Raw genomic sequence first — 22,623 nt, forward strand, 5'->3', positions numbered from 1 at the left:
AGACTGAATGCGAAAGTGTTATTTTCGGCAGCCAATACTGCAAAAGTGTTTAAATGTTCAATAACCTCAACATGTAAATATGTTTTTGATTTTGGTGAAAGAAATTGGAAATCAATTACTTCAGATTGGTAGGACTAAAATTCAGAGACAAACATTTATTTCCTAACATTTATATAACTGTCATTATATCTTTAGCATATCGAGAGAGAGAAAAGGAAAATTTGATTTACCAAATAGAGAAAATTTAATATTAAAAAATTCATATATATATATATACATATACACACATACATATTCCTCAGATAAATATAACCAATTAAAAAGTACAAAAACAAAAACCATTTACTCAATGAATGTATGTTTATATAATGTAAGACACTGGTTGACTTATTTATATAAATGTTTTCAACATTTCTCAAGTATTCGATAAATGTGCTTTAAGCAAACAGCTTGGCCACCAAAAATATCAAACTAATTGGTTTCAATATATAATTTATATATTTGTAATTTAAAGAACAAGATTTCTAACAACATAATTGGAGGAAGGGGTCTTTTTTTTTTTTTTTTACTAGCTTCTGTCATTATACTGTGGCCATGCTGGAGCACCATCTTGAAGGGTTTAGTTAAACAATTCAAACCCCTTTTGTTTTGTGTAGTACTTATTCTGTTAGTTTCTTTCACCAAAGTTATGGAGATGTAAACAAACCAACATTGATTGTTAAGCAGTAACGGGGGACAAATAGAACACAGACATATATACACATACACACAACAAGCTGTTCAATTTCCATCTACCAAATCCAATCATAGGGTTTTGGTCCACCTGGAGCTATAGCAGAAGACACTTACCCAAGGAGCCATGCAGTGGGACTGAACTCAAACCCACATGTTTGGAAAGCAAGCTTCTCAACCACACAACCACAGAATGTTGGGATAAAAAAAATAAGTCGTGGCTGTGAGGTTAAAAATTTTGCTTCACAACCACAGTTCTGGGTTCAATTCAATAACACCACACTTAGGGCAAATGTGCTTGACTATAGGCTCAGTCTGACCAATGCCTTGTGAGTAGAATGTGGTAACTGGAAACTGTGTGGAATCACAATCATTGTGATCATCATTTTATGTGTTTTCTATGCTGCCATGGGTTATACAGCTTGTCACAGCATGAGTCAGTTTTTGCTGGTACATTTTATTTGATATAGTTTAGAAAAGTAGTTCCCAAAGTGGGTGGTACTGTCCCCTTGGGGAAGAGAGTGAAGGATTAGGAGGAAGAAAAGTGGGGTGATAATGGGGTGGCCAAAAAGGGTCAAGGGATGTAAAAAAACCCAACATAATGGGTTAAGTAGGTTAAGTTTTAATTGTGAAATACAGTTACTTTGAATTTTCTGCAGAAAGTGGTCTGTGTTTGTGGTGTTGAGCTGGTGGGAGGGCTACGAATGTGGCCTGGGTGTCAAGGGGGCGGTGGTGTGAAAAAGTTTGGGAACCACTGGTTTAGAATAATACTAGTGAAACATAATCCCTGGACACGTGTACCACAGTCTTTATGCTTATCAGTGCAAACTTGTGTGCAGTGTTGTGTTCCTTCATGTAAAAATATAACTTAGCAATTTGATAGAGATCATAAAATGATTACTACACTGAAATAAGTACTAAGGTTAATATGGTTCATCAAAACTCTTGAAGATAATACCTCAGCATAAGCTTTCGTCCAATAATTGAAACTAGTAAAAGAATAAAAGAAAAAAGCATAAAACAAAAACTTTAAAAGGATACATTTTTCAACAATGAAGAAAAGTTTTGCAGCTGAACCTATGCAAGTTTTCTACCAAGCATTGGTCTTCTCAAGAATTGCATGTATTCATTTGGAGAATTTCTCTTTCTATTCTTACAAGAACTTCATATACCAAGTGAATGAATTTTCCACACACAAACTTTAACACACCATACTCTTCACTTGTTTTAATTATTCACAAAGTTGTAATGTTATATATCAATCCATTACCATTCACTTCGATTTACATTGAATAAAGATTTTTAGGAATAATTGTCTCTAACCCACAAGATCTAGTTTAACCTTTTAGTATTCATATTTCTCTGTCAAGTGTAATGCTTATTTATTCATATTGTTTTGAATTATCATGTAGTATCTCATAGCTTCAAGATTTCAATGATGTGATTGCTTATTTATAGACTGACATTATAAGGTAGGTGTGACAGGCTGGAACTAGCTAGTTTGAACATAAAACACATAGAATAACTAAACAATTTACAGCTATACTGGCCAGATATGTCCAGTTTAATTGTAAAAAGGTTTAAATGTATAAAGGTTCAGTCCAGCCAGCAAAGCCAAACAAATTTTACACCCTTGATATAGAAGCTCCCTCATTGGCTCTATCTATAAATTTAGTATTTATCGAAGTTTTTCTGAGCATATATTAGATTGAGATCTTAGTTCCAATTTAGGTCCGTGCCAAAGATCACTATTTTACAAAAAGTGAAATTAGTAAGCTGTGAGGTAAAAAACAGTGCTTACACAACTCTGCTCTAAAAAAGGGACTTAACTGAGCTGAAATGTCAGACCTTACTTCTCTCATGGCAAGCTAATATATTCATTCTTCTTTGTGGGCCCTGCATGATACATCAGACCTTTCATCTTCTTTGTGGAAAACCAGCTAATTCTCAGTTTGTAAGTTGTTTGTATTCACTATATATAGACACAGACCATCACTAATTTCCGCAGATTCTACCAATTCTCTTTGATACATCCTTTAGAATGAAACTTTACTTATCTCTAAAACATTGATTTTTAGGAAGTAAGAAAGTCCACTTACATTGAGTTAGATTATAATCAACTGGAAATCTAAGTTAAAAGATGTTGTGAAGCAATAAATTTATTTTACACACACATGCTTATACACACTATATATATATATATATATAATATATATATATATATATATAATATTAAGCACCAAAGTTATCTAAAGACAAAATACTATTTTATCTTCTGAAATAAGTCTATAACAAAAATGCAATTTAGATTATTTACTTGGTTTGTTCAAAGTGCACACTCATATTTATAAATTAATTGACAGCTTAGAGAGAAACATACTTTTTAATAGTCTCACAACACACCAAGATCAAACAATGGAGTATCAGATTCAATTGCAAGAGACAGAGAGAGGAAAGAGTGTGTGTGCGTGCAATAGATAAATTGCAATTCCTTAAAGGAATTCTAACTACTAATAAATAAAAGTTACATCATACAACAAGATCAAAACACTTCTTCCAAACATCAAGCAAGCAAATTCTGTTATGAATACTAGTTCGAAAAAGGAAGAAAAAAAGAAAACCAAAAAAAGATTTGTTTAAAGATGAACAACTCAAAATGAAGTTATTAGCTAATAATAGAAAACTAGTAAAGTTACTAGCTAGTAATAGGAAACTGCACATAATTTACACATACCTAAATAACGATGTTTGAAATGAGCCAATAAGGAAATGTCTACAAGAGAGTTTAAATTACTAGAAATAGAAGTTAAATCTCCCTAAAATCACCTCTACAGTCTGGAAAAAGACAAAAAAAGAGCACATTAATAATGTAGTCCTAGATAAACTATTCCTGGTAAGCAAGACAAGACTTCTACATGGTTCCCTCACCTGCTAGAAATAGTAATCAGATCTTCCTCAAACCACACCATGCAGTCTTAAAAAAGAAAAAGATACACTGTGTTATCTTAGATGCTGCTAAATATGGAATGGTTCTGGTTAGAATGCCAATGACTATAGGTTTGCTCAATCAGGGAAGACCTACAGGTAAATAACATGAGGTAAGCACAGTTGGAACATTTTTTTTTTTACCATAAGTCTTCTCCCACAGAGTTGGCCTGTGGCTAAACAGAAACATTAACAATTTTCCAAAAGTACATATTCTGACAGGCAATACTTAACATTTGAGACTCAGGGAAATAATCATCAACATATAACATCTGTTTTCCATTCTGGCATTATCCATGAACTGTTTGACAGGGTCTGGCAAGCTGCAAGGCTACATTGCTCCAGTGTCAAGTGGAACTATCTCTGCTTATTGTCTGCAGTAAATTCTTGTAATGTAACATGTTATCAAATACTTCAGAAGTAAAGGATTTTTGTTTTTGTAAACCATTCTGATTTATCCCACAATTCCAGTTTGAACAGCAATTCATAGACTGTGAACCACTGGTGTATAAGCTCAAAAACTGGCTCATTGGATTTGTTGTGGTTTAGTCCTAAGTGAGCACTTCTTTAAACTAATCATCCTATTTCTTAAAAGAAATTTCAACAATGAGTATTCAGGTGTGTCACCGACAAAGTCAAACTCATTAAATTAATATGTAAGAGGCATTTCCAAATCAAATCCTTATGACACAATGTGACAAGGCCGGACTTATGAATTGCACGTACAATTCCATTTGATGGGCTTCCTCAGAGTTTCCATTTTCCCAGTTTCACTCATAAGCTTGAGGCTATGGTAAAGACATTCCCCAAAATTCCACCCAGTAGGATCAAACTGGAACTTCATGACTGAGTAGCATATTTCCTATCCAATTCAGCCACGCCTATTTTTTATTATATTAGTAACTACACAATCCAATGTATACTTATTTGAGGTGTGATTTGAAAGAGCTTTAGCTGCTATGTCTAGCAGATTGAGTGCCTGAAAAAAGCATCACCTTCATTGGCATGATGATTTACTATTAGTTTTTCCTCATCTCACAAATTGCATTCCACCCACTCCCCCAGTCTCCCACCCTCTCTTCACATTCTTATGACCTTGCCTGCCCACTCGCCCTGTCTAATCCTTTGTACCACTTATATTCACCTCCCTGTAACTTCACCACCATCTTCTCTCTCTATATATATAACTTGGGTAGCCATGTATCTCCTCTACAGCAAAACAACCTGTATCTGTATCTCTATCAAACTTTAACTTCTCATCACCTGACACAAAGCCACCTCCCTTAATACTATTTCTTTACTACCCACAAAGGGCTAAACACAGAGGGTACAAACGGATTAAGTCGATTATATCGACCCCAGTGCGTAACTGGTACTTATTTAATCAACCCCGAAAGGATGAAAGGAAAAGTTGACCTCGGCGGAATTTGAACTCAGAACGTAACCGCAGGCGAAATATTCGAAGTATTTCGCCCAGCGTGCTAACGATTCTACCAGCTCGCCGCCTTAATACTGCTCCCACAATCAGTTGAAGTAGGGATTGCTGTCTGGCAAATTACTTGATGAATTCACTGGTGCTGCTGGTGCCACATATAAAAAGCACCAAAAAATGTTTGGCATTAGGAAGGGCATCCAGTCACAGAAACCATGCTAAAGCAAACAGTAAAGCCTGGCGCAGTCCTCTTGCTCACCAGCTCCCGTCAAACTGTCCAACCCATGCCAGCATGGTAAATGGATGTTAAATGGCAATGGTTCTGTAGGAAAATATTCCCATAAAGATGAATGCAATTGATTCAAGCATCGAAAAGAGCACCACTAACATCTTGCTGGACTTCATTGCATATTTGACAGTGAAACCCAAAGGAAGTAAGAATGTAATCAAAAGGAGGAAGCAATCACTTTTTTATTGAAAACCAAAATTCAAATTTCATTTTTAATGCTGAAATTTTATGCATTGTTATAAAAAAGCCATAATACTGTTTCTTTGTAATAAAAGATTAACTTCATATAATTTAGATAACATTGCAGCAAGAAATGCCAATCTCATAAGCCATGAATTATTTGTTAAACACTCATTAAATTCTTGTTCTGAATTCATTGAGTTTGAAGAATTTTAATAACTTCAATACAAAGCTCAACTTTCAAATGCTAAAGACCACCTTTTTTAATCTTTTGCATAAAATCTTAATTTATCCGAAGTGCACAAGAACTAATGAAGCTAGCCATTTATACAGTTTCATCAATTTGATAAACACGCTATTTCAGTATATTTTTTACCTTTTTAAATTTGCTATTATCATTATTCAAGCTGACAGAATTATTACCATGTTGGAAAAAATGCTTAGCAGTTATTTCTTCTGGTTCTTGTCATTCTAAGTTCAAATACTATTCAGGTCGACTTTGCTTTTTATCCTTTCAGTGTTAATACGATAAGTTCCAATCAAACATTGGGATTGATATAATCGATTAACCTCCCTCCCTTAAAATTTTAGGCCTTTTGCCCAAAATAGCCTATAATGGAAAGAATTATTTTCAAGGTGGTGAGCTGGCTGAATTATTAGTGAGTTGGACGAAATGCTTAGTGGTACCTCTTCTGCTCTTTACATTCTGAGTTCAAATTTCACAGAGATCAAATTTGCCTTTCACCCTTTTGAACACTAGGGCTGATATAATGGACTTACCTACTTCCCCCACCCATCAAAAAATATGAAACCATAATTATTATGATTAAAGTGATGAGCTGGCAGAATTGTTAGCATGCTGGACAAAATACTGCTAAGCATTATGTCCATCTTTACATTCTGAGTTCAAATGCCCACAAATCAACTTTGTCTTTCATCCTTTCAGGGTCAATAAATTAAGTACCAGAGAAACACTAGGGTCAATGTAACTGACTATTCCCCTTCCCCAAAATTTCAGGCCTTGTGCCTCTAGTAGAAAGGATTATTATTATTATTATTATTATTGAGTGAGAGAGCAGTACATGCCATCAAAGTGACACTGGGGTAAAATATACGAAGCCCAGTATACCCATCATGATTACCCGTCTGATAAGGGTACACTAGGCACATGCATCACAACAATATGTGTGTGACATGGTGATCTCATATCAAGATAAACAGCACATGACCTTACAGGTGGGGCCCAGTTAGAATTTTCTTCTGGTCAAGTAACCCATCCCGATCAAAAGGTCCCTGAATAAAGGTTGTTTAAGGATGTTTAACAAAACACCCATGTTTCCAGAAGTGAATTATTCAAACCCCAAAGAATCCCTCTCAACACATGGCTATGATGCTCCCCCACTACTTCTGCTCGTGATCAGAGATGCACATATCGCCAGCCACTAAGGGACATGTTCAACTGGTTAAAGTCAAACAACTGACAAGCAAATCTGTGGTATTGAACAGAATATTTGCTGTAGCCCATCTTTTATACCAAGACAAAACAATGTACATGATAACACTTCCAATCAGTTAAGATCATAAGCCACAAGAGCCACTGCCTGGTACTGCATCAAGGCATTTATTATTATTATTATTATTATTCACAACAAAGATTAATGGGTTTTTTTTAATTTGTAGGGCTTCAGGAGACATGTGGCAAGATCTGTTGAAACATAAAGCTGGCAGCACAATAAAATGTACCTAGCCCAATTTATAAATTGGTTGGCATTAGGAAGGGTATTCACCCATATCATGCAAAAATGATGCACACAAAAACAAAAAACTTTTTACTCATTGACCAGATGACAAAAGACTGTTACAAGTAAATTGATTGTACTGGGATTAGAACCATCCAATCTTATGCCAGCATAGAAGAAAAAAAACCCAGTCAAAGCAATGATAATGATGAAGGTTTAGTCAGAAGAAGAAAGGTGGCACCCATGACCTTTTTTTGCAGGACTCTAAGAATGATAGGAAAAAAGAGGCAATAAAAATGATGACCTTGTCCGAATATTTGCAACAGAATAATTATGAAGGCTCCAGATATTGATGATCGTAAACCAAATGACTGCCTGCCACCCCAAAATATGTACAGTCTCTGCAACAGGCTTCCACACAATTTCCATCTACTCAATTTCTCTCACACGGTTTGAGTCAGCTTAGCATGTCATCCTAATTAATTCTACATAATAATGACGCAATTTTTGGTAACAGAACTTTTTGGAAGTAAATATGTCCTGAACCTATCTTTATTGTTAACTCTTTAGCAAAAACTAGCCAGATCTGGCTCCTCAAACATACCCTCCAATGTCATTCTTAAAGTAAACATTCACATCATTGAAATCTTGAAGCTGAGACATAATGCTTGTTTAATTCAAAACAATAAGAATAAGTATTTTGACAGAGTAAACTGAATACTAAAGGGTTAAACCCTGGTGAACCCTTATCATGAAGAGCTATGACCAAAGACATCCCATTTTTCTATAAAGTCATTATCAGACATCTTTGAACATAGGTCTGCATGAGGAGGGCTGATCTAGGATTAACCCTTTCGTTACTGTATTTATTTTGAGATGCTCTGTGTTTCTTTCAATTACTTCAAATATAACAAAGAATTTAGTAAAATAACTTAGTTATCTTTCAGCTAGTGTTAGGAACATAAATTATGACTAAGGTTTGGTGGTAGATTTTAATTCCAAACTTATGAAAACACGACATTTGTACTCAGAGCCAGAGCCGGTTTCAGCCGGGTTGGTAACAAAAGGGTTAAACTGTGACAAGAACAAAAAGGGGATACAGTAAATGATATAGTCCTAGGTATACTATGTCTAATTAAAAGGATGGGATGGTCATAGCTGAGTTGCTTTTGATCAGAACTTCAGTTGATGAGGGCAACAATACAAACGATGTAAGCACTTGAATTTTGGAACTTTCTATTCTCCGTGGAACTGATTCAAATTAACATATGCACGCATGCATGATTTATTTTTTTTATTTCAGCATTTTAAATATTAAATACATGGAAATTTAACATGCTTTGTGATATAACAGAGCGAAAGCGATTTAATGATAATAGATAATGCTTGCATCTTTGTCATGCGGTCATGTAGAAAAAAAAATAAACTACACAAATAGAAACATGCAAAAAAAAAATGAGGTTAATAGTCCGGAAAAACCGAACTGCTCCAGCAATAACTCCTCTTAAAAATATAGTCGTGATTCACTTTGGTGATTGCAGCAGTTATTTGCTATCTCTCCGAAAAAAATAGATCAAAGCTATTTGGCAGTGTTGTAACTCATTAAAGATTTTTCAAGAGATAGGATGGGTTCTGCTTTTTTATGCCAAATCAACAGGAACATTTATTTAAAAGAAACAAAAAAAAAAGATGTATTAGTGAAAACTACTATTGTATGTAACATCATTATCTATGAACAAATGAAGCAGCCTCTATGCAATCACTTGACCTGCAAGAAATATCAGCCAAATCTTTTAATTATACACCTTATCATCATGAAGAGCATAAAGGTGCATGACCTAGTAATTAGGGTTTTATGTTCACCAAAGTCCTAGTAAGAAGGAAAACAGACAAATCACAAATCTCTTCTGGGAAATGGCCCTGCTCAGTATGTAAGAAGGGCGTTGGCAGAAACTCCATACATTGTACCCAGTGCAAGCATTGGATACATAAAAGGTGCAGCGGTATCAAAGGAAGGTTAATGAAGAATATAATCTTTGTGTGTGGCAAATGTGCATGTACAATAAGCACTAAAAATATACAGACATTTTAACTAACCTAAAGTTCACTTATGCTTCAACATTGCTTGGCACTGATACTGCTGTAGAGAGTGTGTGTGTGTGTGTGCATGCGTGTGTGTATGTATATATATATATATATATATATATATATATATATATATATATATATACATATATATATGTATGTATGTAAGTAAGTATGTGACATGTGAATCTGTAAAGGCCTTTCACTAAAGTTTTGCATCAGAGAAAAAAAACAACTTAATTTAGACAAAAAAAGTGTTAGAATAACATAGCCAGCTCAGAGTGGCTTCTATGTGTTCTAACACCTTTCTGTCTGAAGTGAGAATTTATCTCCACAGTAAAACTGCAGTGCAAAGCCTTTAGAGGTTCAAATATGTCCTAAACATATTCCATCTAAAATTAATTTATTTTCCACCACTGCTTTGCACACCTACCCATGTATACATATACAGACATATGTTTTTATACCAAGTTATAATAAAAACAATTTTTACATCAAGCTGGAGGACTACTCGATACTTTTTATAGAGTAGATTTATTATTATTTAACAAGAATAGTATTGACAGGGACTTCGAAGTTTCAGCCTGCTTAGGCACATCAGACAGTCTGATGAAGGTTAAGTAGCATGAAACTTTGAAATCACTGTCAACACTATTATTGTTAAAGAATATCCCAGCCACATAGTTCCAAGTTCAGCCCCAGTGTGGTAGGCACCTTAAGCAAGAGTCTTCTATTATAGTCTTGAGCCAACCAAAGCCTTGCAAGTGGATTTTGGTGGACGGAAACTGAAAGAATTCCATAATATATAGGTGTGCATGTGTCTATGCTTGTCACCCACCACCACTTGACAACCTGTGTTGGTGTGTTTACATACCCATAACTTAGTGGTTCAAGAAAAGAGACCAATAGAATAAATACTAGGCTTTAAGAAAAAAAAAAAGCACTGGGGCAATTCATTGAACTAAAAACTCTTCAATGTGGTGCCCCTACATGGCTACAGTCTAATGAGTGAAATAAGTAAAAGATAAAAATTGTGTGTGTGTGTGTGTGTGTAAGGAAAATGTCATCATCAAAAGATGAAAGAATCTTCATTGTCCTAAAATTGGCATGAATCAACAGTAATCCTGTTCAGTAGACTGGGCATATCTAGTTCAATTGCTTGGAGTGAAATGGAGTGGTGTGGTTTAAGCAGCTGGTAGTGCAAACAGCAGGGTAGCAAGCCAGCAATTCTGGAATTTTTAAGCTGTGGCTGTAAACAGGAAGGGGTGAGAATGGGTTAGGAAAGGAAGTTAATGAATACAATTGGAAAGTGGGTGACAGTTGTGGTGAGGAGGTGGGATATGTGAAGGAGGTTTAGAGAGAGATAGCATGTGCATTAACCCTTTAGTGTTCAGATTACTCTGCCAAATGTAATGCTTATATATTCACATTGTTCTAAATCAATCATGCATTACCTGATAGCTTCAAGATTTTTGAAGAAGGTAATTGTTTATTTATTTATTTATTTTTTTTTTTTAATGACATTGTAAAGGTAGGTGTAAAGGTTGGTCTGAACATAAAACAAAACATTTGAGATGCATATGGCTGATTGAAATGCTAAAAAGTTAAGAAGCTTAACCAATTTTAATCTATCAAATTCCATTCACAAAGTATTGGTCAACTACATAGTAGGTGTGGAGGTGCATGGTTTAGTGGTTAGGATGCTGGAGATGATTGTAAGATTGTGGTTTCAATTCCTGAATTGAGCAATGTTCTTGAACAAAACCCTTCATTTCACATTGCTCCAGTCCACCCAGTTGGTATCCTGTCCAGGGACGAATATATACACCAGAGAAACCGCGAAACTGACCCTAACCTCCTTATGGAGTAATGTGGACTGACTATATAATAGAAGGTAGTTTTGTACGATGATTTAGAACTATGATGGCAAAGTGAACTTGTTACCAAATAGCTGTATCTTCGATGAAATGAGTTTCAACTACAAACATCCTGTATAATCTCAACAGAACAGTAACCTACTCAAATGTATCTTATCTTTCACTTGTTTCAATCATTGAAATGTGGCCATGCTGGGACACCACCCTGAAGAGCTTGATCAAACAAATGAACCCCAGTACTTATTCTACCAGTCTTTTTCGCCGACCTACTAAGTTACAGGATGCAAACAAAGCAACACCAGTTGTCAAGCAGTAGTGGATTACAAACAACAGAAAAACACATCTAGATATATATGATGGGTATCTTTCAGGTTTTACCTATCAAATCCACTCACAAGACTGCTTGGGTTGGGGCTACAGCAGAAGACACTTGTTAAAAGTGCTACACGGTGAGACTGAACCCAAGTCCACATGGTTGGGAAGCAAACTTCTTAACCACACAGCCATGTCCGTGCACTTATTGAGCACACTGTAACGTTTAAATGGTTGTTTGGTTTTGTTGTGTTGCTCCTTTAGTTTAGTTCAGTCTCTGTAGACTAACCAACCATAGCTATGGACAGATGCCATGAATATAATTCTGTTGTGTAATTCACTGCACTGACATTTTACCTGTAAGCCATAATAATCCTTTAGTTGCATTCCAAGCAGAGTGATTGTAATGATTTGTTGACTGGATTTTCAAATCTTGTCAGTGGACCTAATGTCACTTAGATATCACAACATGGCAGACAACAGGATGAAAATATTTGAAACAATTGTAATTGAAAAACAGCAGAAAGAAAAAAAAAATGTTTACATTTCTTATTTTTAGCTCTTTTTAATTTTTATCCTTATCATTATGTAATTTTCATTTTCAGTTGAAAAGCAAAATAACGTGATTTAAATAACATGTAATTTGCTATTAGCTGTGAATAAAATTCACTTGTATTGTGTTTTTATCGGAATAACTAGTACACATCAACATACAGCTGGTTATTTGGAAGAGCACTGCTGACAACCAATCAACAATAATCTGTTCTGATAACAAGCAAACACATACACCTTTAGAATATTTCATAATATTAATACAGACAGCGCTTTTTGAAGTGAACTAACTAGGCTTCTAGTTGTTGGTTCAGTAGGTACTTGATCTAACACTGAAATAACACTAATGTAGCCTATAATATAATAAATATAAAATACTTTATAAGTCTGTAGAAACTTTGAGAGAATATGAAATTATTTGATATCAATAATTGAACTTGGAGCAAATAAAACCTTCAACTTTTTCTATCCAAAAAGGTTTTCAACCTAATTTTTACAAAGGCGTGGGCATGGCTGTGTGGTAAGAAGCTTGCTACTCAACCACATGGTTCTGGGGTCAGTCTCACTGTGTGGAACCATGAGCAAGTGTTTTCTACTATAGTCTCAAGTTGACCAAAGCCTTGTGAGTGGATTTGGTAGATGAAAATGAAAAGAAGCCTGTTGTATGTATATATATATATATATATATATATATGATAACTGTGTTTGATAACTGGTGTTGGTTTTTTTAGGTCCCTGTAACTTAGTGACTCGACAAGAGACCAATAGAGTACTGTGGTCAATTCATTCATTCTTCAAGGCAGTGCCCCAGTCATATGATTGTAACAAGTAAAAGATAATGATGCTATCAATTATAGCTTTATCTTTATAAGATTACACTAGATATTAACTGAAGCAGTGGAATCGTGTCAGTGACCAGGTCACAGTTAACGTGATGAAAATTTTGACACCAAATAATAAATGTTTAAGTGAAGTTAACAGTGTTTGTGTGTTTTTGAGTGTGTCATTCACATTGCAATCGTTTTAGTTTCAACACATGGTCTCAGATCAAATCACTTGCCTGACAAATACACCACCAAAATATAATTAGAGTATTATATAAAAATATATGAAGTTTATACAATGTTTTAATAAATTCTTATCTACTTTTACCAGAACTAAGACAATAAGAAAGAAAACCAAAAGTATACCATGTAAAAATAAGGAATTCTAAAAAAAAAAAAAGGAAAGTGCTTCACTTACTAATGTTTAGTTTCCCACATTAAATTATTTCCTCATTCTTTTTCTGGCTGTTTACAAAGAGGGATATGAAAACTACACAAACACATATCACTGACTTCATCTGCTACAATGGGTCAGTCTTACATTATATAAACTACAAAATCATTTAAATGTTCACTTTTCCATGCTTGCATAAGTCAGGCAGAGTTTATTGAAGCAGATTTTCGATGGACAGATGCCCTTCTTATTGCCAACCATTACTTGTTTCCAAGTACAGAAATAATCCCCCATGGTTAGACTCGTTTTAACAATATACTGAAAATGAATGACATTCAGTTACAGCATTATGCAATGTCAAGACGAAACAAACCAACACATACTGAAAACATACACATATTCACACACACACACACACATATATAATACTCTTACTCTCTCTCTTTTACTCGTTTCAGTCCTTTGACTGCAGCCATGCTGAAGCACCACCTTTAGTCGAGCAAATCGCCCCCGGGACTTATTCTTTGTAAGCCCAGTACTTATTCTATCAGTCTCTTTTGCCAAACCGCTAAGTGACTGCGACGTAAACACACCAGCACCAGTTGTCAAGCAATGCTAGGGGGACAAACACAGACACACAAACATATATATATATATACATATATACGACAGGCTTCTTTCAGTTTCCGTCTACCAAATCCACTCACAAGGCTTTGGTCGGCCCGAGGCTATAGTAGAAGACACTTGCCCAAGATGCCACGCAGTGGGACTGAACCCGGAACCATGTGGTTGGTAAGCTACTTACCACACAGCCACTCCTGCGCCTACATTGAAAATTATGTAATCATACTTCTATAGGAACAGGTGTGGCTATGTGGTTGAGAAGTCTGCTTCACAAGTACACGGTGTCAGTTTCAGTCTCACTGCATGGCACCTAGGGCAAGTGTCTTTTAGTATAGCCCCAGGCTCACCCTCACCAGGGCTTTGTGAGCAGATTTGGTAGATGGAAACTGAAAAGTCTGTTGTAAGTACATGCATATACACACACACATATATATATATATATATATATATATGCATTTTCTTTGTGTTATTTGTCCTGTACTCTATTTTTTCGTTGTTTAAGAAAAATGTCCAGTTCCTTGGTTTTGTGTTTATGTTTTCGTTTCTCATTGTGTTCGACGTTTTTTTGGTGTCCTGTACCTATATATGCATGTATATATACATGTAGATGTAGGTACATACATATATGTATGTATATATGCAAATGTTTTATTTATTAATTTGTTATATATATATATATATATCAACCCGTGCTAGCGCGGAAAAAGGACATTAAACGATGATGATGATGATATATATACATACAATCACACACACAAAGGTTTCTTTCAGTTTCCATCATATCAGATCCAATGACACTCGCCCAAAGTGCTATGCAAGTGGACTGAAACTGATACCATGCAGCTGTGAAACAAACTTAACTCCATAGCTACACCTGTGCCTAGAGAAGTAGGACTGTATAATTTTTAATGTATATTTTGTTTGTGTTTTTTTCTTCTTTTTTTCAATTTTGTTCTGCAAAGTAGAGCAATACTCATTGCCTTCTCTGGCCCAAGATCAGTGAGGTTGACATAGATTATGTTTTTTTTTTTTTCAATAACAATGTTGATAGCTACAGGAAAACCATGGACAGAGAAAGAATATGAAACAACTGGCAATCTAAGAACATAGTGGTTGGCAAAGGGGTGGAAAGGTATATACAATGGGTGATGGTAGGAGGGGTATTATGCGAGTCATGTGAGGTTGGTTGACAATAGAATAAGACCAGCCAATGCTGAAGAAGGGGGCTATTATAGAAGTTTAAAGTAGAAAAGATAGAGTGAGGAAATGATATGTCAGTAAGTATGAAGGCTACCCATTCATGAAACTGCAGTGTATGTCAAGATAGCAATTCTTCAGTGTCTTTCATTTGTTCAACATATTTTCTACCAAATCACCAAAAGTTCAATTCTACACACAGTATCATCAACTGTGCTTCAGACAACATTCCCATCAAATCTATTGTCCTTCTATTCGTATTACACCAACGTGCAATTTCTTTAGTAACATAATTAAATATGAACACATCTACAGGCAATATGACAATATCAAAGTAATTTTCCCAAGCACTTGCTATTCAGTATTTCCTTATCAGCATAAAAAACAAAAAAAGCAAAGCTCTAACGATATCATCATCTCACAAAAATAAAATATTTCTAAACCCGCAAACCATCTCTCTCATGCGTGTGTATGTATATATATATATATATGTATATATATATATATACATAGACACACACGTGTGTGTGTGCATACGTTTGAATGTATATATGTGAGTGTGTATACTTGTGTATGTGTGTGTAAATATATATATAAACCGAGACACCTGCTCTCAATCACAAAAATCTCTTGGAGACCTGCTTCACAACAGTGAATGACTACGATGAACAGGATTGTCTACTATGAATATCTCAGCAGATAAAATCTATACCAAATGGAGCAGTTTCATGAACATCATCCAAAAGACTGCCTGAGCAGATCTTTTACTCACAACTACCTCCAAGGCAAATAAAATGTGTTCAAACTCACCTAGGCAAACTTAAGGAAAATCTGAAGGAACAAAATACAAACTTAATGCTATGAGCAACCATAGCCCACCAAAGAAATGCATTTTGGCTTTTTGATTTTTTTTTTTTTTTTTTACTTGTTGGATCTGGAGGAAAGAAGAGAACATGTGACCTTTGCAGGCCTTCTTAGAGCAGTGAGATTGATGCCATTGATATTGTTCTTGAATGTTTGAAGTGAAAACCTATAAGGAAACACATGAGCAGAGAGGATATTCTTGAGGGTCAATGTTTTGAGAAGGAATAACTTGCTGAGCCCAAGTCTGCTCAGATTAACCCTTCAACGTTTAAACCAGTCGTACCTGGTCCCAATATTCAAACCAGTCAAATCTGGTCTTCCACACCTATTCTACAGTGTCATTCTAAAAAGAAACAATCATATCATTAAAATCTCAAAGCTACCAGATAATGCATGGTTAAACCAAGACATGAACAAACAGGCATTACATTTGATAGAATAATCCAAATACTAAAGGTTTAAGCTGTCATCACCATCCAATCTGATTTTCCAACACAGCATATACAGAACTACATCATCCAATGCAGCCGTCATTTAAGATGATCAGTTGTGATCTGAGGAGATTTGGTTGCTATTGCTTGTAGGTCAAGCATCCCTCTTTAAACATAAAAGATAGGACACAATGAACAATGTAGTTTTAGATATACAAAAAGACAAAGTGACCAAGGCTGGAATAGAAAACCTTTCATATGAAATTAGTTGAGCAGAATTGACTAAGCAGAAGAGGGAGAACTACAACTAAAACCGGCTAATCTTCTTTTACTAATGTTGCCTACCTTTAACCAAAGCAGGGTATTTTAGCATATATATACCTAAACCTAGATTCTAAAAAAGCTTCTTTGCTCCCTCTTTTCCCAGTTACTCCTAACTCTTTTCTTACTATTTTGTCTCTAATTTTTTTCCCCAGCAACAGTATCTAAAATTAGTATTAAAGAGAAAAGAAGATGGCAGGTTTTACATCAGAAGCAGTTCATTGCAATCCTATTTGTTCTGTGTAGCTCCTGTGATTAGACTCTTATATAAGTGCATTCACCTATGTCTCCATTCATTATTTAATAACCACTCGCTCTTTCTCTGCATACATATGCCTCTGTCATTGTTATATGGAATCTAACTTCTATTCAGTGTGGTGGAAGGAGGTATATTTTACCATTCATAATCATTCCATAATATTTCAATAATATATTTTATTGATTAATTTCATATATATTAATTTCTTTGAAGTAAAAATATATTCTAAATGTGTTTTGAACTAATAATCATTACTAACATAGGTACAAGGCCAATACAAATAAGTGTTAACACTGTTTTATCTGAGAGATAAACTAAGGGAGTCTCTAGTCGCTCAACTTGCAAAAAATAGCAACCAAAACTCCTTCCAAATATACCCTACCATACTGCCTTAAAAAACAAAGGACACTGTATAGCCTTAGATACAGTGGCCATGACCAGAATTCCTTTGATCATAAATCTTGATCAGGACCAAACAACAACCAATTCTCGATATTTATCCTATGATTCTATACCCCTACCACAACATTGCAACATTCTGGGCAGCATGCATTTTAAGACAAGTTATTTCATCAAGAGTATAATATAATATGAAAGCCTACTAAAAGTGTTATTTTAACTTGATACCAACCAGCCTGACATCGCCTCTGGTTCCAGGATACAAACTACCTCTTCTAAAGTGATCTAAATTAACATGGTATTATGATGGAAGGCTTATGTTCCAAACACCAGATTAATAATGACGAAGCTAATATATTAAATTCTTCATTATTTTCAAAATTAATTGAAACAAAGTGTATTTCAACAGAAGTATGCTGACAAAATAGGTTAAACATTTTTCATGTTAATCGTAATCATAGCAAATAGTCTGATACAAAATGCGCAGGATTTTGAAGTTTCATATTTAGAATAAATCCTATAAACACCTTACGTAAGAGCATTTCTCTTAAATTATGTTTCAAGCAACAGTTTTAATATGAAAATTATTCTACTAAATTCTTCCAAGGTCGTGATTATTTTCAAAATTAATTGAAAGACATAAGCAGTATATTTCAAGAGAAATATTGTTGCATAAAGAGATAAATACTACACAACAAACACTCACAAAACAATATTTCTTCAACAATGCTTCAATTTTTTTCATTACTACATACACACAAATTATGAATGTGTGTTTAAGTTGCTGCACAAAAATATAAAATTGTTCAGCACAAGTTTGTTAGAAGTGTGCAGTCTTATCTATGTTAATTTATGCAAGATAACAAGAGTATACAATCCATAAATTAACATATATGTAGAGAGAGAGATAGAGAGAGAGAGAGAGAGAGAGAGAGAGAGATGGGGGAGGTAGACTTAGGGCAATACACACACTATTCAGATATATTAATGAAAAAAGGAAAAGGAAAAACAAAGAATTAAAGAAAATTGACAAATCTTTCATAATCCAAATTTTTTTCCCCCAAAAAAAATAAATTTCCAAATCGAACAAAACCCCCTGAAAATTCCCTTTAATTTACAAGAAGAATAAGAGTTTTTGCAACAAACACAAATGTTTAAAGGCTGAAAACTAAATGCATTCAATGAATGGCTGATTGATTACCTTAAAAATCAATAGTTAGCTGTGTCATGTTACAATGGAATTGTCAGTCAAAGAAAAAGAATGGTATTCTTCTGAGTAGGTGGCAACACAGCACACTGCCTCACTGTAGAAGACTAAATTCTCATGGGTTACTGAAATAGTTATGCATATTTTACATAATTACAGATATTGTTTTCTATCAATTTGGGGGAGAGATTCATTTCTTTATAATTTGTTTCTTTTGTTTTATTATTGTTTTGTGTTTCTTCCCCCGCCCCCTGTTTTTAACGAATCCAATACCAGGCTTTAAACTTTATTATTTCTATATCCTATACTTGTAGGATCTCAAAATCTTCTTGGATTATTTTTTACATAAAAGCTTATAGAAATCAAACAGGTAATAATTACTTTCTACATGACGACACAACAGAAATCCTCTTCTAACTGAATAAATAAACACAATCAAATAATTCCCACCCACTCATTATCCTCGTCATCAGCAAAACATTGTAAACAATATAAATCTCTCAAATACACCATCTAATTAATGTACTCACCCATCTCCATCCTTTTTTCTTTTTAACCATTATACCTCTTCTAACATTACAAACTACAATAACATGCATCTTTCCCTGTTGAAAAGAACTTGATGCACTGACAAATCCCCAAAGTTTCCTGGATTTTTTTCTTTTCTTTCCCTCCTTGCATCTTACCACTTCAACTAGTTTCTACCAAAAAAAAAAAAAAAGTATCTCCTATTCTTCAAAAAATATGCAAGCATGGCTGTGTTGTTTAAGAAATTCACTTCACCACTTCATGATTTCAGGTTCAAGTCCACAGCACAGCATACTGGGCAAAGTGTCTTTTACCAAAGCTTTATGAGTGAAATTTGATTGATGGAAAATTTGTGAGAGCTGGTCAGAGTGACTGTTCCTGAGTGACCAACAAATTATAATTTCATTATAACTCAGCTTCTGATAAAACAATGTTATTAATAATATCTTTTACTTGTTTCAGTCATGGGAAGGTTTAGTCTAACAAAATGACCCCAGTAGTTGTTTTTTTTTTAAGCCTATCAATCACTTTTGCCACAACACTAAGTTACAAGGACATAAACAAGCTAATACTGGTTATCAAAAGAGGTGGTAGGGTACAAACAAATGTGTTTGTGTGTATATATCCACACACAGACACATATAACACAAACAGAGCCTGAAAGATTGCGTTAAGATACATGATGTATTTTATAAATATCACAATAGCACGAAATTATTAGCTCTTTTGGTTATGTATTTAATTTGATATATATATATATATAAAATACACACACACACACACACACACAACCTTCTTTCAGTTTTCATCTACCAAATCCACTCCCAAGGCTTTGGTTGGGCCAGGACTATGTAAAAGACCCTTGTCCAGAATGTCATGCAATGAGACTGAACCAAAAACCACATGATTGGGAAGCCTGTATATTGTAAATTATGAGCAGCATTGTAGAGTTCAATAAATTCATTTGTCTCATTAATTATCCTCGGTTCCAAAAGTTTGAGTTTGTGAATGTTGCATTACAAATATTATCATACAATCGCAAGAGTATATCTTGCAAAATTCTCTTGTGGAATTTCAGTTTCAAATGAAATTGATGAGCTATTTGTATGTCCAAATGGATTTTCATTTAGTTGACTTCCATAAATATTCTAGTACTACCCTTTCTAAAATATCTTAATAATACTCTTTCTTGAATATTTACATAAATAATTGTTAAGTCAAATATTTGTTAATAGTCTATTCATCCAGGCAGGGTGACTGCCCAGACCAAAGTAATTCTCCCACATCAGAAGTCCCAATTGAGTGATGAGATATGAATGACTAGCCTAAATTTTAGTCATATTGGTCTTTTGCTCACTGAAATACCTCAACAGCACACACCACAAAAACAGATGAGAGTAGTAATTCACTAACTAAACTGGTTGATCTTGACTGTTGACAGCTTTGTCTGTTGATCTGCTCAGCATCTGGTGATGGTCACCATTGTCTCAGTAAGTTCATCTGTTGAAATAGTTCACATCCACCATGTTGCATCCCATGATTTCAATGTACTCTGGTTGAAATTTAATCCATAGCTGGGACCCTGACAGGTGCTACCACTCCAGGTCAGAGTAGACCTGAGAGCAATAGTGGCTAAGAGATGGTTCCAAACTCCACAAAACCCTGGAACTCCCAAATCAGTGTCCCACTACCAGATGCAGTTTAAAGTCTATGCTTATTTGTTAGTAGTGCTCTTTCCATACGAATACAAACTATACTTGTAAAATTTTTTTTTAAATAAATGGTCCTGGCTGGAATGATTAGGGCTGACCTGTGACCAAACAACTAGTAAAATACATTGGCTATTGTAGTATTAAGTATATTGTTGTTCATTTTAAAAATTGCAGAAGAAAAACATGAAATAGTATACTAACTGAAAAGCTATTTTTTATCAATGGTCTGCTCAGTGGAGTTTTCAAATAAATGCACACGCCACACACACCACATTGTAACAAAAAAATTTCTTTTGTAAAAATTTGATTTTCCTTATCTCTTGTGTTAAAAACACAACCCAGAAAAATCTACCCCCTGAAAAGTCAGTTTTAGTTGCTTGCATACTACATCATAACACAGAAATAAAGAGGAAACTTAAAAGAGAATTTGTGAAAATTTTTTTGACCGAGTTGCAATCTCCTGAAAGAGTTACAGCTGGTTGCATACTCCAAGATGGAGAAGGAAGGTGGCATTGTAAAATTCTTTGCAGAATCTCTAATGTTTGAAATACAGAAATTTGAAATTTTTGGATTATATATTTTAAATGTAGATGGAGATGGAGTAATAAGAAGGAAAAAAAAGATATTTTAACAAATTCAGGTGGGTACTTAATTTGAAATTCTGCAATATTTTTGGTTGGGGGGTGAAGCCAGAAATGGGAAAGTTGAAGCTGCTTGTGTAAAGTCAGAGATGGAAATGTTGGCAAAAGCAAAAAAAAAGAGAGAGAAACTTAAAATCTTTTTAGTAGAATTGTAATCTCTCCACTATTTAAAAATATAGAAGTCAAAAGAAATTTACTGCCGTCTGCTCAGGTATTCACTTGGGGTTATACAGCAGATAAAAAGAAAAAAAAATTAAAATTTTTGTTTTTGTTTTTAGCCAGATGTTTGAAAAATATTTTTATGCTCAGCAGCATTTCTGACTCATTACATTCTGAGTTCAAATTCAACCAAGGTCGACTTTCCTTTCATTCATTTGAGGGTGATATGTAATAAGTAGCAGACAAGTACTAGGGGTAAAAGTAATTGACTTGACCGTGCTACTGACTATAAAAAGAGAAATTACTAGTCTTGTGCCAAAATTTGAAAATTATTATTATGGAAAAACTACCATATATATATATATATATAGGCACAGGCGTGGCTGTATGGAATGAAGCTTGCTTCCCAACCACATAGTTCTGGGTTCAGTTCCACTGTGTAGCACCTCGGGCAAGTGTCTTCTACTATAGATTCAGGACAACCAAAGCCATGTGAGTGGATTTGGTAGGTGGAAACTGAAAGAAGTCTATCGCATATGTATATATCAACGAGTGTGTTTTTGTGTCTGTGTTTGTCCCCCACCACAGCTTGTCAACCGATGTTGGTATGTTTACGTTCCGGTGAACTAGCGGTTCGACAAAAGACACCTAAAGGCTTTTTAACAAAAATAAGACCAGGGGTCGATCTGTTCGAGTTAATCCCTTCAATGCGGTGCCCCAGCATGGCCGCAGTCAAATGACTGAAACAAGTAAAAGATATATGATGATATATAAGACGCACATCTTACCCCAAAAAAGGTTAAGAAAAGAAAGCCAAAAAAAAACCACTTGGTTGTGTACGAAAAGATGCTTTAAATATTACATGCTTTAATGCACTAAA

General features: G+C 34.7%; 1 protein-coding gene and 1 long non-coding RNA gene across 9 annotated transcripts in view; one reads left to right on the forward strand and one right to left on the reverse strand.

Annotated features, from left to right (window-relative positions):
* LOC115223434 (tight junction protein ZO-1) overlaps positions 1–22,623 on the reverse strand; it is an 832,981-nt gene that overhangs the window by 796,801 nt on the left and 13,557 nt on the right. The gene's annotated exons all lie outside the window — the stretch shown is intronic.
* Positions 1,275–21,380, forward strand: LOC118767626. The gene is made up of 3 exons (XR_005003547.1): positions 1,275–1,421; positions 3,185–3,194; positions 21,368–21,380. It is a non-coding gene; the product is annotated as an uncharacterized LOC118767626 (long non-coding RNA).

The sequence above is a fragment of the Octopus sinensis genome, linkage group LG23 (genome assembly GCF_006345805.1).
Source record: "Octopus sinensis linkage group LG23, ASM634580v1, whole genome shotgun sequence".
In the NCBI taxonomy this organism is placed as follows: domain Eukaryota; kingdom Metazoa; phylum Mollusca; class Cephalopoda; order Octopoda; family Octopodidae; genus Octopus; species Octopus sinensis.